This window comes from Coenobita brevimanus, chromosome 101 (assembly GCF_032717465.1).
Source record: "Coenobita brevimanus isolate Jiangsu-jjx chromosome 101, ASM3271746v2, whole genome shotgun sequence".
In the NCBI taxonomy this organism is placed as follows: Eukaryota; Metazoa; Arthropoda; class Malacostraca; order Decapoda; family Coenobitidae; genus Coenobita; species Coenobita brevimanus.
The window spans coordinates 57282258-57301938 of NC_137054.1; the positions used below are offsets into that span (position 1 = coordinate 57282258).

Consider the following 19681-nt stretch of genomic DNA (forward strand, 5'->3'; position numbering starts at 1 on the left):
ATCATTCTTTGTACATAAAAGAAGAAACTAAAGGATGATGAGCAGTACTGAATAGATTCTGAAAGGTGAGTGTGTATCTAAGTGATAGTGGCTCATATCAGTCACGTTTTGTCAAGAAGGGGCATTGTTTTCTTTTCCTGTACCATTCTTTGTATAAAAAAAAAAGAAACCAAAGGCTGATGATCAGTAATGAATAGATTCTGAAAGGTGAGTGTGTATCTATGTGGTAATGGCTCTTATCATGAAACCTTACTGCAGTCTTGGTTGGGGCAAACTTTTTTTTCACAGAACTGCCCTGCCAGAATTAAGGTGCGTCTTTCACAATGCTGCATCTTACATGCCGCGAAATACGGTAATTAAGGGACTCCAATCGGATTGAGCCGGTGAGGGTTTATATCCAAGAGGTTTGTTGGTTTATTGCTCATGTAATGCCACTCAGTGATGAGTGAGGGTAGTCACTCTCATCTTAAATGTCAAGACCAACTTGCCTAGCCCCTGGCTCCTATGCTCCTCTTGGGGCAACATAAGATTGGATGATGGATGGATGGATACATATATATATATATATATATATATATATATACACACTCAAACCTTGAGTACTGCGGGCAATAGGGACTGGACAAGGACCGTGGTACTCAAATCCGCATCACTCAGACAATATGTTTACATGTATAATGGTACAATGTGTTCTGGAGAAGTTTGCGAACTCTCATTTAACTCCTTCTTACATTCACCTAACGCCACGTTAGCAAGCAATTCCTCATCTTGCACTCCACTCATTAGGGCAAAACATTGAAAGAGATATAACTGTTGTAATTAAAAATATCAATGGTATTAAAAATAGCATTAACAAAAACAAAATTTTGGCTGCAATTCCCTTTTGTTGATTTTTAGCCCTCGGCATTTTCCCATCCCTATCCCCCAACCCCAATGTTGTTGTCAGTTCTCGGGCCCTTTCTCATATCATGTGGCTTTCAGGAGAGACCTTAGGCCAAATGGTTAGACAAAAAGTTATGGGTCTGGCAGTTTTAGGGTACGAAATAGAACGAAAATTTGTGCTAACAAGAAAAAACTACTTTCATCCTTGTGTTCTCGTGAGTTAGCGTTCAGTTTCACATTTTTCGTTTGATATCGCATTTCCCAATGCATTTCTGATAGACTAAACATATGGCTAAACTGCTCAATCAGTTCGAAATGTGTTGTGAAGAGCGATACCGAACAAAAAATGTGAAACGAAACACAAACTTGGAGAACACATGGATGAAAGAGTACCTTTTTTCTGGTTTGCAAACATTTTCGCTCCATTTTGTTCCCTAATACTGCCAGACCCGTAAATTTTAGACTAACTATACGGCCTAACGTCTCTCCCAAAGGCCACATGATACGAGAAGGCGAAACTTTGACAACGTCATTGGGGTTGGGGGGGCGGGAGTAAAGTACTGTGGAGCTACGTATCAAGAAAAGGGTGCTCAGTGGAGGTGGTGTTGACCCAGTCCAACTTCTGTTTTTGTTAATGCCATTTTTAATACCACTGATGTTTTTAATTACAACAGTTATATCTCTTTCAGTGTTTTACCTGATGGTGCGTATAGGTGTAGGTAAAGTACGTGGGGTAGGATGGTAAAAAGGGGTAAAAGTGAGAGTTTGCTTTCTCTGACGCTCCACATAACGCCATATAAGCTTCTCAGTCAGTTTCAGGTCAACATATAAACCTTCACAGCTGCCAGGATTGCATCACTTCCGGTCCTTCCAAATCGTTATGATGGTGCTTTCTTTTATGCTATTTTTTTTTTTTTTGCCATTTTGGTAAATGTACGCTTTACTTAAAGCAGTGGAAGAACCTTACCAATTCAGTTAATATTCCTCCAGTTTGTTTTCTGTATTTTTCTGACTATTTTCAGGGTGGTAAATTACCTTTTCCTGCTGAAAAATTTCCCACTTTTTATCATCACGTTCCTTAAGCCATAACATGATTGTCTTGATGTACTCAAAGGTGATTTTCGTCTCCCAACTTCCCAACTGGATGCTAGGTTAGGTTAGGTTAAATTATAAGGTATAGTTAAGCTAGGTTAAGTCAATGGTTTAAACACTTGTAGGTTAGGACAGGCCCAAATTTCTGCCGTAACCCTGAAGTGTCAAACAAGATGACAGCTGAATACACAGCTTAAAACAACGGGGAAACAGATTTAGCATGAAATCGTTTATTTACCTCCTGCAGCTAGTAATCCGACAAACATAAGACTATCAGGAAGAAGAACGAAGAATGTGAAACTGAATGCTCACTTACACGAGCACATGGATGGAAGTATTTGTGTGTGTGTGTGTGTGTGTGTGATTAGCAAACATTTTCGTTCAGTTTCGTCTCCTAAAACTCGAAACCCATATGACTGTGAGGTAGAGTCTGTGAGATGCGAGAAAGGACTTGATAGCCGTATGCTTAGTCGGTCCTAATTGTGTTGGGAAGCATGAAACCATACGAAAAATGTGGAACTGAACACTAACAAGAACACATAGACGAAAGTATTTTGTTTTTACTTAGCAAACATTTTCGTTCCATTTCGTCCCCTAAAACTGCGAAACCCATTATGAGTGTGGGGTGAAACTAGGTGAAGCATGAGAAAGGATTGATAACAGTATGCTCAGTTAGTTGGAAGTGTTGGGAAGCATTAAATCGAACGAAGAATGTGGAACTGAACGCTGTGATAACACATGGATGAAAGAGTAACTTTTCCTCTAATTATCAAACATTTTCATTCCATTTCGTTGCTTAAAACTGCAAAATCCACGATAATTGTGGGTAAGAACCAGATGAGGCATGAGAAAGGATTGATAATCATATGCCCAGTTGGTCCAAAATGTGTTGGGAAGCATGAAATCAAATGAAGAATGTGGAACTGAACTGTAACTTACGAGAACGCAAGGATTTTTTTTTTTTTTTTTTTTTCTGATTAGCATACATTGTCGTTCCATTTTGTCCCCTGAAATTGCTGCAAACCTATAAATTTCGCCAGCTAAACTCAGTTCGGCCTTGAGTTTGCCCAGCAAACATATTTCCATTCTGTTTGCGTTTTCATAAAAACCACAGGAACCCTCAGCCAGGAACAATGCTTGCCCAGTCGTTTCAAAACTAACCATAGGTTTTTCACGAAAATATGCCCACTGTGCTTCCCAGGCAAAATTTCAGCAACCTAACCTACCCTAACCTATCCCATCTCACTAGGGCTGTTTGGCTGAGGTGGCTGGCTGTGGTACTGAGATGAATACCCATACAGAATGGAAATATGCGCCCAGGAAATGTACCGAGAGTTTAGAGAGTGACGTCATAGCACGCGACTTTCAAATTTCGTCCACAGGCCAGCTGACTTCCCACGTGAGCTCGAGTTTTTCTGCATGTTGACATGACTTGTCTCATTATGCTGGGACTGCTGCTCACAACAAAAACGTGTTACTCAACCACGTGTTACATTTAAGGATTGAGTGTATATATACACAATGGATATTTAAATTTGACGAAGTTTAAATATAAGTGTTTGTGAATTCGATGATCTTTCGAATTTCGGCGTTATTCAATTGATTGATACATGGAGTGGGTCCACCTTCACTTTTCGATGCAAAATCGCGCATCGCGATGCTCACGTTTCCCGGGGGCTTCATAAGCAGAAAACAGTCAAAGATCATCACCTTCTTCAGGCCAATTACCAGGGTGTTGCGTGAAGATATAACCATCCAAGAGGGTGAGGAGGAAGACGTTGACACTGACACTGCAGATTTGTAGATACTGAGATGATTTTCATTGTGAGGGATTAGGGTTGGATACCTCCACAGAGGAGGCTACTTCAACTAAGTAGTCCACCCCTGCCACACACCACCAACACCAGCCAACCAAGTGATAATATTCCATAACCCAAGGTTAGTACTGTACAGTGTCCTGTAACTACCGTAATAAAAACTGTGACAGGATACTGACAAACTGTAACAAATTTTGCCGTATTCTGCACTACAGTACAGTATGGCAATACAATGCAGAATTACAGTTACTTAACCACAATTATAGTCCATAAAGCTTACAGGAAGTGTGGGCAAAAAATCATGATTTTTCATAATGAAGTTGGGAGACCCCGGACCCAAACTAATTTTTCCCATAAGAAGTTCAATTTAAATTTTGATATGATTTTTCAGTACCCATGCCATCGAAATTAGAGATTCCTTCTTCCTCGCATAAAAATATATATATATATATATATATATATATATATATATATATATATATGTATATATATATATATTGTGTGTGTGTGTGTGTGTGTGTGTTCTTACCCACCTAATTGTTCTTACCTAATTGTATCTTTACAGGAATGAGTCAAGCTCGTACTGTCCCGTGTCTTAACCCTTTAAACGTGGATCGTCGCGTTTGCGACGCTCGGCAAAAAGGGCATAACGGCGGAGCGTCGCGTTTGCGATTCTAGTAAATTTTGAATAACCGCGGGCAGGCAGGCTCCAGCTGGTATTGTCTGTCAGTACCACCACGCTTTAGCTACTTTTAGCACACTTGACCTTTGTACCACTGACCTCCTTTGTTGCCAAGTATTGCGTTTTTCCCATCCCCCCCACCGCCCCTGCCAGCCTTGCTGTGATACAGGGCAGCGCTCAGAGTGCTCAGAACTGTAAATCTACGCTCTCCTCTCACACGCAGTGGATGCTAAAAGGACACGCCTTTGTTTCAGTTGTAACACTAGCTGTTCTTCTCACGGTGTGCCCCTGTTTAGCGTCAGTTTACCGCAGGCTCTCACCGTGACATGATGGCGAGTTCTGGCTCTTCCGAGTCAGTGCAAGCGGCCGACAGGAACGAGACTAAAGTGACGGGCGTAAGGCAGAATAAAAAGTTTCGCCGTGCAGTGATCTTTTGGGAAGTAATATGATTGAAAATAATGTAGTATACATGTTTTTAGCTGTGAAAATGGAAAGGTGTTTGTTGAGTGACAGGGAAGACCGCCGCTGCGGTGCATGTCACGGCCGTGACGCTCCGGTTGATTTTTAGCCTTATTTTCAGTGCTTATTGCACAAATACGGATTCCTAACTACCTTTACAAGTTGTAGTATAAAGTTTACTGTGACAGAATGAGGCTGTGGTAGAGGGGAAACCGGTTGCTGGAGGTGTGAAAGTGAAGATTTCTGGTTACCCAACTTTTGCAAGTTTCCACAAGTCCTTGGGTAGTCCACTTCAAGGCTCAACACCTGTCTCTGGAGAAAGCTGAATGTAAGTACTATCTGCCATACCAAGTATAATGTTCTAGGGTTAATCTCTGATTTTTGGCGAATATTTTCCTACAGGTACTCAGACCGCGATACAACCCCGCCACTCAGGGGGGGGAACGACTGTACACGGCCGCGTTTAAGGGGTTAAACCATGTTTATCGTACATATCCTTAAATTTGTGAATTGTTTTGGCACACACTATTTCATTCGGTAGTGCATTCCATTGATCAATTGCTCTGTTTGGGAAACTGAATTTCCTTACGTCTTTATCACCTCTCCTTATGCAGTTTTTTGCAGTGTCCTCTTGCTGATGCTTCTCCATATGTTAAGTAATCATTTATGTCTATTTTCTCCTTCCCTGATATGCACTTATATAGCATTGTCATGTCACCTCTTTTCCTTCTCTCCTGTAGTGTTGGTAGATTCAGTTTATTTAGTCTTTCTTGGTAGCTTAGGTCCCTTAAGCTTGGTATCTATCTTGTAGCGGCCCTTTGAACTTTTTCAAGCTTGTCTATCTGCTTTTTGAGATGAGGACTCCAAACTACTGATGCATATTCCAGGGTTGGTCTAATGAATGATGTTATTATCCTTCTTAGCATGTCTTCATTTATGTATGTGAATGCTATTCTCATATTTGCAAGCAGTGTATACATGTTCCGTACCTTCTCGCTGATGTGGTTGGCCGGAGATAGTCTGTTATTGATAATCACACCTAGGTCTTTCTCTCTTTCTGATGTGTGTGTGTGTGTGTGTGTGTGTGTGTACATTACTTACTTAGATACCTATCAAGAGGAAATTAGAGAGGATCTTTGAAATACTTTTGAATGTATGACTGAAATTTCCCCACTATATATTCTTACTGGCCTGGTTTTATGTTATAGGTACATACTTGAGCAAGTCCTGAAGAATGGGCTGATCGGGTAAAGTTGCTGCCTTTGGATGAGAATGGCGATCGAATCAACGCTGAATATGATGTCATCAATGTCCAGGAATTCAATGACACAGGAATGCTGAGAAAGGATCACATCAGGGTGGGCCAGTATAAGTACAACAAAGTAAGTCACAAACAGCCATGCAAGTCTCAAGCTTGTTGAGGGATTGATATTAGTGTACTGTATATTTATCATTACATTACTGATTTTAATCCTTTATCCAGCTACCAACACCATTCTGTCAACTACTCACCCATAACACTCTTATTTTTGAAGCATAGATGTTTGTATAACATATTCTTTGTTCTATGTTTATGTGCACAGTAGATCCCCGCCTCCTTCATTTTCAGGTTTCATTTTTTGCTGTGTTTTAGTTTTTGAAATGAGTGTGACAGCGTTGGTCTGAGCAGCAGGCAATTCACTGTAGTGGTCTCTAGGCAGCTGTTGTTATTGTTTATGTGTGCTACATGTGCAGTAATGTGCGGTTAGTTCATTGATGTGGGAGCTGGGCAAACTGCAGTGCTGTTGCCACATATAATTTATTGGCATTATGGATCAGTCACAGTTATAAATATGCTTTTAGGTGAATCCATAGTATAAAGAGTGCATTAGTCTGGATTTTTATATATACAGTACTCTGACAGGGGAAGAAGCAAATACAGCAATCCCAGATCAAGAAGCTATTATGAAGAGTAAAATACAGTATAAAGTTTATGGGATGAAAGTTACCCCACTTTAAAGCTTTTGTGAGGGAGCATAGTGGTAGGAAGGGGTAACTTTTGGATGATTAAAAGTACTGTAATGATATGAAATGACATCACATCTCATATAAATTCCAAAACCACCATTATTACTCTTGAGAAATTTCCCGCTAACTAGATATATATATATATATATATATATATATATATATAGGGCGTCGGGCTATAGATAGATAGATAGATAGATCTATATATATATATATCTATATATATCTATCTGTCTATCTATATCTATCTATCTATCTATCTATATATATATACACACTCATATATATATATATATATATATATATATATATATATATATATATATATACACCCTAATATGTAGTGGAAAAATGCTAGTAATAATGTGCAGGAGTCCTGAAGTCTGGGGAAAAGTGAAATTTGATGGTTCCAATACACTGTATGGATATCAAAATCTTAAAATATGTGTTTATTGAGCTGAATTTACTGGCAAATAATATTTTTTACTTTTTTTGTAATTTTGTCGTATTGAATGTAGTGTTTAGATGGACTATGAATAACTCACCGGTTACAAGGAAGCTGAATTATATTATTATTTTTTATTGTTTTTATTTATTTATTTTTATTTTTTACAAATGGCAGCAAAAAAGTTTGGAAGTTAATTTAGCCACGTAAAAAATGGTAGATTATAACTCAGATCAGTTTACGTATACCTATAATTTATCTTTGTCTCACATGATACTGACTGCCCACTACTTCAGGTATGGTATTTACCTATTTATTATGACTGATGCAGTTCATAGCAGTGAGGTAGTGAAGCTGCTAGAAGAATGAATCTGGTAGGAATGGGCATTCTGCAAAATTTAGTCCACAGAAAATCTTCAGTTGTTCCTGTATATCAGTAATAGTGCTTCTACAAAAAATATTTATGCCTATTTAAGAGCAAGCTGTGGTTATGAAATTTGCCACTTAATTTTTAAAAGCAAGAAATTTACTGATTTGCTGCTAAATTTCAAATAAGAAAGCTGTGATGGAGCAAGAAATTTTAATTTCAGTGGCAGGAAGATACAGTATGACTTAGACAGTTCCCTTTTTAAGTGACAGATATGCAGACTGATATGCATTTGCATTGAATTGAGTAAGCAACAAGATATATTTATGTGGGCTTGAGACAGATGTGTTACAGTGATACGCATATTTGTGTATGCAAGACCTCAGTTGAAAAGTATTTTTAATATAAGTATGGCTGGAGTGTGTGTATGAATGAAACTGACTGGCTGAAGCAGGTGTGTTGCACTTGTACTGAGACAGATATGTTACACTGACTTATCCCTTTCAGCCCAAAGGGTATGTCATAAGCTAAATAAAATAACCTTCCATAAGCTGTAATAATTTATAGAGTAAGTTCCCATGCTGAAGGGATTAGGTTGATGAGTGCATGGACAATATATACACTTACAGTAGACTTTCTGGATCCGCAGGTAAAGTGTTAAGCTAGGGTATTGCATATCATGATCCTGTGCATGTAAAGGTCCATAGCCCATAATAAAAATCTAATTTGTTAACCAACCCTGTAGCCTGACCACAAGTTATCAGCTATAGACCCTGTATGAACCCAACTAGACTACAGATATGGTTCGTAGGGGCATGGCCTGCTGCATAAAGGTAAAGCAGGTATAAAATACTGTAACGATATTTAACCCCTCCGTGCAGCTGCTGTCAAACAACATGTTACCGTAGCGTGACTGCTGGCATCGATGCAGTGTGACTTGTAGAAAACTGCAAAAATTTTTGGGAAGTGAACAGATGTCTCAGACATCTTGAGGCTGACCTACGCTACACTCCCACACACTCCATCTGTTAGTTGAGTGCCTGCTTTCTGTGATGAGTGGACATCCAATTTTCATTCGTGGCCATGCCAAAACACACACAGCCCAACCCATTATCTCAGCCCAGACAGAAAATATCATCTTTCTCCTTCATTGGAACACACACACAACTACCCTGTTTAAATAATTACAGCCATGAACAAAAAAGACAAGAAAATAGGAGAAAAATATAGTACATTTTTATTGTGGTATCTTTACCTATTTGCTCAAGCTTGTTGCACTGGTTTGGATCATTTATTTATTTATTTTTTTTTTTTTTTGCACTATCATTACAGCAGTGTTTGCCATGTTCATGTGATGTTTTGATGGGTGGAAAAGCCTCCATTCCTTTCCTGCCAATCATCTGTGCGAATCTCAGGTCATCTTGAATTTCAACCCTCACTGTTCAGCCTGTACACTTAAGGGATGGCCCATGTCTCATTTAGGTCTAAAACAGTAATTTCTCGTCTCCCTTTTCACACAAACTCCATCACCCAAACTGCAAAAATAGGTCAATACTACCATAAATGCAATGAACACCAAAAAATGTTAAACAAATTAAGAATACAGTATACAGGGTATATATATTTTTTAATTGAAACCTCACATATTATGCAGTGTATGATAAACTTTGAAATCCTCATATGTAGTCATTTCACTACCACTGACATTGTTTTTTCATTAAAAAGAAAAAAAATGTGATGTTTTGTCTTAGCAGTACTTAGGTGTGACCGATATCATCTGCGTAAATTTGTGCACTTTCTGCACTTCATTGTACAACACAGGATGGGTCTAGGAAGCTTGAAATAACATTGGCAGGTGCATCTGACTTTTCAATTTGGCAAGAGAGGGAAAAAAAAAAAAGATTTTCGGCCCCCTGCTCGGCCTGTGAGTTTCGAGAAATTTCCCACAGTCAGCCACGGAGGGGTTGAAGAAGTTTAAGTGAATAAAACTGTGGACAAAATTCAGTGTGATAGACCGCAATTTGCAAACTAAAAATCCTCAGTTACTCCAAGTAGACCATAAAATACCATCCAAGGACATATGGTGAGGTACTCTATAAAGATAAAGCAGACATAATCTACTGACATTGAAGAGGTTAAAGGAGTAAAAAAGTGGATAAAACTAACTGCACAAATGGTTTCAGCCATCAGGGACCTCTCTTCTGACCACCACTGTGCAATTGATATGCTTTTTCTGAGCATGATATGTCCTTGGTACCGCCTTTTTTCGACCTTGCATTAGTATTTTGTGCAGATGGAGCCTGCACATTTGGAGGGTCTACTGTATGTTGCACAGTAATTGAGATGTATATCCAGTATACTGGGGCTTAAGTAGATGAAAAAAAAATCAGGAAGTGAGACATATATCACCCTGAGTCATGTATATGAGATATTCGTCAGCAAGTGCAGATGTGTTACTGGTCATAAGAGAAGTATACATGTTGCTGTGCAGATGAAACAAGTACATAATGATTAAATGGCAGTGTGTGTGTGTGTGTGTGTGTGTGTGTGTGTGTGTGTGTGTGTACGTCACATTGAAGCAGACAGTGTATTATTTATGTCACATTAAAAGGCAAGTAGTGTACTTGCTAATATGTTGCTGACAGACAATAGTGAGTGTTATTGGTTGAGATGCAAGACCAGATGTCAAACAGTGAGTACTGAGACATGTGTGGTGATGAAATTATGCATGTGTTTGGAGCTCCCTGGCAGGTGTTTGGAGTGAGTGAGGTGCGTGGTTAAGCTCCCCTGTTCCCTCACAGCCAGCACGGGGAGCAGGGCAAGATTCGGGGGGCAAGAGCCTTACCAGCACCACACCACCACCCCAGGTAACACCGGTCCTGGCCACTTTCAGGCAAGATGGAAGCACTGCCATGCTCATCACTAGTCTCCACCATACTTCACTTTTACTCAGTCGATTCCTTGCACTTCAGCATATTTTGTATACTGTAATTTATAAAGTGGAAGATACATTGGAAGCCACTTATCTTTTTGTAAATTTTAAGCTACACGTTTAATGATCTTACCTCAGTTATAAATGTCATTAATATGTTTAGCTTAGACAATGAGCTGTGCATCACTAATACATTTATTATGTCAAAAGCTGTAAGTGGAGAGAAGGATGTGGTCCATTAGCATATCATACTATATTCCAAGAATATTAATAATCTTGGTGCTAGTTTATTGGTGAGTGACCTCAAGAGCAAAGTGGTTTGTGTCCCATCTTGGCCTTGCACATTGCACAGACCAAGTCAGACATAGGTCTTGCTTGCCTCAGCCTGCTCCTGCTGCTCTTACCGTGTGACCTCCTGCCAGGCGCAATTACCCTCATTGGTTATCATACAGAGAGTATGACAGCAGCAGTGTCTGGCAAGTCTAGTGCTGCTGCAGTCTTCATTATTTTAGACACATTAAGTAAATGTGTTGTTGCTACAAGCATCTGAATATTTTGTTATATTGTTACAGCAACACTAAACTTGATACTTACCTTTATAATCATCTGTGTCTGTATACACATATTTTGAAAAGTATAATTTGTATTGCTGTGTTGCAGTTCATAATAACAACGTAGTACGGTAGTTCAACTTCAGGCAAGAAAGTAGACTAAATTTATTGCTAACATTTCAGAGATGCATATAAAGAGACTAGTATTTGGAAGCATGTCAGGAACTAGGTGCTTACACTGGCATCGTAAAACTTAATAGTGCTATTTAATGTCATGTTGGCGACAGGGGAGAAAGGATACTATTCATGTACAGTGATCTCTTGGTTATCGTGCATAATTGGCACTGAGCCTAGTGCGTGATAACAAAATTGCACGACAACAAAAGCACTGAGATTTACCCTAGCTGGTGCCGCGCATCCCACCCATAAACCCCAATTTTCCCTGTTACAACAAGTTATACCCACTAAATACACACACACACACACTGTTATGGTAAGTATCAGAAACACACACAGGCATGGTTAGGTTTAAAGAAAGTGATGAAAAGGGCACAATAAGGTAGAAAACTTACCATAGAAATGGGTTCTGAGGCAAGGGGTTGTGAGATAATGGTCTCTGCCACCTGGGATTGACTCCTCGAGTAGGACCTTTTCTTTGAAACCCACAGAGCCATCGGAACCCACTGATTGTATACCATCATTGTTGGCAGAAACCAGGTCAGGTGCTTGATTATGATGTTTATTTTTAGCCGAAAAAGGCTCTATAACAGCAGGAGTGCAGATTTTTCATCTTGTTGTGATAACGAAATCTGCTATAACCAAGTGCGTGATAACCGAAGGATCACTGTATTCCCCATGTCATAATATATGACTAAATCGGACAAGTAGGGTGTTATAACATGCTCCTATTGAAGCAGAGATGTGGCAACCCCACTACCCAACACATGTGTGCAAGCAGCCTTATACCTCCTTCACCAAAAAAAAAAATGAAATTAACTAAAAAAAGGGGGGGGAGGGGAGAGATTATACCTGGGACTGCACTTCCAGTCTTTTTATGTTCCCAAACAGCTTGCTCATAGAGCCTTGCTTTAATTGTGTTAGGATGATAATTTCACTAGTACAGTATACAGTAATGTACACCGTAATGACACAGATGGTTTGACTGGACTGCTGTTATGCTAACCCTTAGGTCATAAAATTGTGCTAATGGTACTTTGTGTACTATAGCGTGGAACTGACAAGAAGATTTTAGTATTAATTGGTATCACCTTGGGTTGAATTAATATATTGCGAGAATGGCACTGTCGGAGAGAAGTTTGGCTGCAATTTACCGCTTATTATAGTTAGTGCAGGGAAGTAGTGAAATATGCATGTACTGTACATGAAAGAAACGGAAATGTGCAAGCTTTAATATTAATCAGCCATTTAATACACTGCTGACTTGCATCAGATATTTTCCACTTTGAAGGATGAATGAACATATGAATTATGACAGAAACTAGTGTAAATACCTAACAGTGGCACTTTGATACAAATCTAAAACTAGTGTATGTCTAATGGATATTGGAATCAGATCGCATTTTTAAAAACACAATATCTGTCTAGTTTCATAGATGCCATGATCACCAAGGGCAAGTGTGAATGACATTGCCTGCTTTGCTCTTTCTGCATAACTTTTACTTCTTAAACAATATACTTTTAATTGTATGAATTTAATACATATTAAGGCCTTACAGTACATTGGATGTGTGTGCTGCTCTTTTGCATCATGTACTGTATGCATTCATAAATAGCTATGTATTATGCTTGTCAGCACTTAGGAATGTTATATTGTGGCTGTTGCTACAGTGATGGAACACAGAAAGAGACCACTGCTGTAACAGTTTCATTATGTTATAACCATTGTGCAGCAGCCAAAGAGAAAACTAAATATTGCATCACTTTTGGATTAAATTATCACAGATTTTTTGCATTCTCCAACATTGCTTCATGCGAGACTTTTTCGAGCAGCATGCCACAAATTATACAAACTACAGACCAACCATTTCCCTCACCACAATCATTCAGACCATTATTAACATTTCTAACTTATTATTATAAAAATGGAATGTACCTCCAATACAGTTGTAAAAGTTGATAATGTATTGTTGTTTTTACAAGGCATATTTAGCAATGATTATATTTTAATGTTGGGGGAAAAAAAAAAAAAACATTAAAACGTGGTGAAGGCAGTGAAGGAAAGCACCAGACCACAACTTACTGTCAGTCAGGTTTGATGGCACAGGATGGTCATCTCAGCACAGCCAAAAATGAGGAAGGAGTGTTAAAACTATATGTGTTTGATAGGTATTGCTGAAACTGCTTTAAAAAGTTTTGTAAACTCTTGAGGAAGCTGCACGTGACAGACAGTGCTGGAGCTGAGACTGTCTCTGACCAGAAGTGGCCTAAGCACTCTTGCCTGTAGCATGCAATCTTATGCCGACACATATGTGGTGCTCTGCTTCCAGAATACGAGAGATTATACAACCTCTTGGACATTGATAATATTTCAAGGGCTGTGTTTTGGAGTGATGTGGATGTACTGTATGTGATTGATCAACTTTGGAACTGTTTTCCATTAGTACAATAATGGCTCATCACAAATGTAGTATTTGGGGCTAGGCTACTCAGTCTAGACATTTAAAGTGAGAATGACCAATCACTTGGCCCTGAGTTGTAATATATGAGCAGTGAACCCCTAATCGCCCCTCATAAGTAAACCCATGTGGGCTACTTCTGGGTGGAGCACCTGAGCTCGCAAAACTGCTGGACTTAATATTAAAGAAAGTGTGTAAAGGTAACAGGTCTGATGCACTACTTTAGTACTTAGCACAAAGGTCCACCCTTGATCCCTGTGGATGCTTTAGAGAACTGCCCCATAAAGGGGAAAGTACAGTACCATTTTAAGTGTGACAGGGAGGGGGACTGGCTTCATCAGCCTGCATTTCTTTTAGCTTGTGACCTCCAGTCGTGTAAACGTAATGTGTCCAGGTGTCTTGAAATTACCAAGTCTTGATTTGACTGTCTTTTGTTCAGCTTTTCCTGGGAAGAGCTTTGGCCCTTTTCCTTTTTTTATGAAAAAAATTTGAGAGTAAGCCCTCCTCTTACACAGAACACTTTACATGTTAAAACTACCCCGAGATACAATAGCCTTCCTAGCAATGGGTTTTTACTTAACCAAATGCATTGTTAAACTGGAGTATGCCTGTATTAAGGTTTCAAAACAGACTGTTTTCAGAATTATGTCCGGACTGAGAGGACGACCATGCTATAAACAGTCCAGTGTCTAGGAGTTAAATATTCATTAATATGATATCACTCAACTGCTTGGGAGAGACAGAGTGGGAAGTGGGTGCGTTTAGCCCTAAGTGTGACCTTGACCTTGGGAGTAGATGGCTGGTTGTTGCATGTGACATTCCACCATAGTATGGGGAACACTTGTGTGAACTTACATCATCTGTTCATGCATGTGGAATTTACAGAGCTGACACGAACTTCCAGACGTAGTGACAGAACTGCACAATCCTATAGTCCCTGACCAGTTTCACTGGTAGGGGACTAGTAACCTGTGAAAGACTCATTTCAATAGAAAATGTGGAAAGGCCACTCCTGTTTGGTGAAGAGTTGCAGTAATCCTCCATTTATTCGGATGTCTGTTATCCGTACGATCCATAACCCCGGATACTGTGATATGGCTGTATTAAACCATTATACATACATTTTTCCTTTTTATCCAGATAAAATGCTTGTGTCCAGGTGGAAATTATGGCCATGCAAACATTTTTGCCCGCCTGGGTGAGGCTGCACTTTCTGGCTTGGTAATTCACCCAGCATCTGCTAGAGACCTCCTCGGCAGTTCCCAGTTCCCACGCTTCGACCGCGTAGTGAGCAGCTCCTCTCATATTGTTGTTATGGAAGTGCACATACTGGCCATCCTCAGCCTGAGCACATTCTGGGCAAACCTCGAGCAGGTACTTGAGAATGTTGAGCACCTGAATTGTGACAGAGAGATGGTGCCTTTTCGCCTTGTGGAGGAGCTGCATTCTGTGTGGCAGTGTGTCATCCAACACATGAATTGTCGCTGCTATCGGCAGTCCAAGATCATCTCCTTTTTCAGGCCCTTTGATCCCTTGCCCTGTCGACCTCTCTTTGCTACCATCACAGCATCAAACAATGTCTTCAGTGAAGGAACCATAACCAGCACATCGTCAGCCATTGTGTCTCCCCTGGATGTGAGTTTCTGGCTGTCTTCTGAGTCATCTGAAGTGGGCAGTTCATCACCATGTCCCACAGTCACTCCCCTTGGCCAACTGCTGGAGTACCTTCTTGACTCTGACTGCAACTAAGCTCATCAGGGTACGCCACTAGATCACGTGGGATATACTGTGCAGTACAACAGCTTTGCCAGTTGCAGTGCAACAGAGTCAAGGAGCTTGCAGGTTATTCAGCATGACACCCTGCGAGGAATTGTGAGTGTTCATCTTGATTTTATTCTAACTTACTGTAATGTACCATGATTTTATTATATTTTCCCATGATTTTATTCCATTTTACCATTATGTTTTGTGTTCCCTCTGCATTTTTCTTGTATAGCTGTTTTTTTCATGTTTTTCATGTCACTGCAGGGTATGGCTCTGGAGCGGCAATTGCTTGTCTGTGGTTGATGGTTGGCCATGGTAATTGCTTGGCTGTGGTTAATAGGTCTGCTTGACCAGACAGAGTAGTGTAAAACAATAGGAACCAGTGTTGTGTGATGTACTGTAGTAGCCTTTTACAATGGCTTTCTTAGTTAGGTTATGAATGAAAGGGGGCCAGGGGAGAAGTCCATTATCTGGACGGATCCATTTTCCGGACATGCCTTTGGCTGTATTACGTCGAATAAATAGGGGATTACAGTACTGTAATTTCAATGAATCGACAACTCTTACGATGACATGGAGGCAGCAGATGATGACGACGACACTGCTTTCATTGTCTCCACATTGGACTTTGAGGGGTTCCTGAGGGAGGTTGATAAGGAGGCAGCAGTACAGGGGCAGCAGCATGAGGCAGCAGCACACTCACATCGTGCTGAGAGACCGTAGTCTGCCTCAAGCTTCAGAATCCCCCCCCTCCTCCCCCATCCATTCAGGCAATGTCGTCAGTCAGAGCCAGGTAAGAATCCTGCAATATTGTTCATTCACATGAAATATGCTTTACTAATTTCTTTTCCAGGTTGTTAGTGTTTGCTGGTGACCAGTTTGATGTAGGTTTGGGGGTAAGGGGGGCAACTTTTCTGAGATGACAGATCCATAAATAATTTTCACTGAAAGGTTAGTTATTTCTAACACGCAGGATTCTCAAATCGCGGTGTGTGCTCAGTACCATAAAGCCGTGATTTAGGAGATTCCACTGTGTTTATTTCCTTGTTAGTTCCTCGTTCCTCATTTCATATCAGAAGTCTGGGTACTTGGTTCCAAACTAATTTTATTTATGCTTACACATCTTGAAGTTGTTAAGAACAAGAGAAAAACATTTATTTCCAAGGAAAAAGTAAAATTGTTTGACGAAGTGGTGTGTGGTGTGGGAGCTTAATGTGAATGAAGATAACATTCAGACAATTAGATAAAATGAGTCGGGTAAGTTTGCAATGTGGATAGTTTCTTTGTTGGGGAGTGATGAAAAACTAAAAATGTTAATGATGAGGGAGCAGTAAAATTCATTTTTTTTTGCATTTAATGCAGTGAATGTGAAAAGGGCTTTCTGACCGCTCTTTGTTATGAACTGACAGACTTGGTCGTAGATAATTCACCTGTTTTGGTATGTGAAGAGTCCATGTGTTGATGTAAAAAGTTAGGTACAGTAATTATGAGAGTTCATTTCTTATTAATTACACTATCATACAAATCACACAAATTATACTGCATGGCTGACATGTGGCATGTATTACATAAAGCATCGGAAAAACATCACTTTTGAGGCTGCATCCGTGAATTTCAAGTAATTTCCGCAGTTTACTGACCTTGCAAACTGTTGCATGATGTTGCTGCTTATTATGAATTCATTTACAGCGAGCTCTCACATAATGCACCATTGTTGTCCCTGGAAGGCCCTGCTTTATGAGATTTTTGTGTTATCAGGCCATAGGTTTACATGTTAAAGGGTTTCATGGTACCCAAGCAAGCCCCAAGTTCACCTTTTGGGGCAGTTTTCCAGGATTTTTCCCATGATTTTTTTTTTTTTTTTTTTTTTTTTTTTTTTTTAACCTAATAATGACTTTATTACATAAAAACACTGGAGGATTCCTCACCTTGAATTGAAGAGGTTGTGGGGTTTTGAGGCAGAGCAGGACTCCTATTGGTCCCTAGCACTGTCCTGTTGCTGCACTGGCTCCATGGAGTCCTCATCTGAGGAAGATAAATCCTGTACATCTACAGTCCTCTGCTCCAACTCTTCTGCCTCCTACACAAACCGCTCAAAGTCAAGGGAACCCACAGACATACCATTTTCCTCTGGCCCTTGCTGCTCTGGCATCTGTCAAGAATGAAAGTATTGGGTGAATAGAGTCTGCGAACATTGTTGTATTTTCTCTTGCCTTATGTCTTCATACGGTTGCTTTGCATGCAACACAGTGCCCAGCATATCAGCTTTCCAAACCTCATCCACTTCATAAACCATGATGGCTTCCTCGAGTGCCTCTGCACGAGCCAAGATGTTTTTTATGCAACCCATGGTCATAGCTGGTGCCATGGTTCGTGCCTCAGTCTGATCCCCTTGCTCCTCTGCCTCATGGTGTCCTCTGTCGAACTCTTCAGTGCATTGCATAACGTCCATGGGCGTCGTATTGTCCTCCACAACCTCGACCAAATTCTCCTCTTGCACCACCTCACAGCATGGCACAGATATGCATGCTCATACCGCTCCCTACCGCACAGCCTGTAGTGACTGCACCTCACCATCTCTAGCAGCACACAATGCAGGTGCCAGCTTGTGCCAGGTGTGATTTATCTCTGCCACAGTCACCCAATCCCATGCCTTAGGAATGTTCATGATGACATTTCTCATATTGTACTTTTTCCAAAAAGCAGCCACAGTTAAAAGGTGATGCTGTGAAGGGTCAGGCTGAGGCACATAAGAAGAACAGGGCAGTGATTCAGCTGGGTCAGGCTTAGGCAAATGGGAGGGAGCTGGCTGGGGATCTGCTGGGTCATCCAAAACCTCCTCATCAGATGCCTCCAAATCCTCATCATCATCAAGCACTTCCTCCTGGAGGAGATGTTCCACCTCACAGTTGTCTGTGGCCTCTCTCAGATACTCAAACAAGATCATCTCATTATGGTACTTCAAAGAAGTTATCACTTCCTGGTCGGGGGGTTGCAGGAGGGAGGTTGTGTTAGCTGGCAAAAGCACTACCTTAACACTTTTATGCAAACCCTCCAAGTAGGCTGGGTTCCCTGGTGCGTTGTCAAGCACCAACAGGATTTTAAATGGTATGCCCAGTTCCTCACACCTCCTTGCAACAGGAATAATATATATTTTCATGTACCACCTATTCAGCATATCTGTAGTCATCCACCCTGTCTCTGATTTTTCCCAATACACCCCAGACTCATTCATGTGTTTTGACTGTTTAAACCACCTAGGTTATTTCCACTTTACTTACGGTTATTGGCCTCATCTTATAGCCTGCAATATTGCAAGACAAAAGTAGAGCGATGCTTACCTTATCAACTTTCCTACCCCTGCCTTGCCTGTGTTCTTTCAAGATATACATAGTCTTTGGCATCCTCTTGTATCAGAGACCTGTCTCATCTATGTTATAAATTTGCTCAGCAGTGTAACGTCCATCACTGATGATTCGGTTTAGGACATCCACAAATGTCTGCTGCTCCGGTATCTGCTGATGCTCATTCTCCTGTCACCTGTAGTCTTTTCAAATACTTTCTTTTCCAACATTTGCCAAACCAACCACTCGACACCTTAAATCTGCATCGGGGTTAGGACAGTTTATGGCAAGCTACAGCATACAGGTGGTGGCTGTCCTCCTTATGTTGATGGAGTCAATTGGAACTCCTTCTCCCTCCTTTTGGTTCAAGTACATGACCAGGAACCACTCCATCACAACAAGTGCTGGTTAGACACTCGAATCCTCTGGTCCATTGGAGATCCCCCATAGGCCCGCATGGTCTTCATAATGGCGTCTTTCTTCCCCAGGATCGTACAGCTAGTTGACTCGTTGACTTGATACACCTTGGCGATGGCACAATTATGTTCTCCTCTCTCCTTCTACTTGATAAGCTCAGGCTCCTAGGTTAGACTCTGTTGATGTCTCACTGGGTCACGGTGTGGCGACATGGTTGATCTGGGTCAGGTGGCCCCCAAAAAAGAGCAAAGATAACCCACAGCACGTGTGGGGCCAGAGCGCAGGA

At 40.6% G+C, this 19681-nt stretch overlaps 1 pseudogene; it reads left to right on the top strand.

Annotated features, from left to right (window-relative positions):
- The first annotated feature begins 3631 nt into the window (after positions 1-3631).
- Positions 3632-19681, top strand: part of LOC145415045 (glutamate [NMDA] receptor subunit 1-like) — a 349695-nt pseudogene continuing 333645 nt past the window's right edge.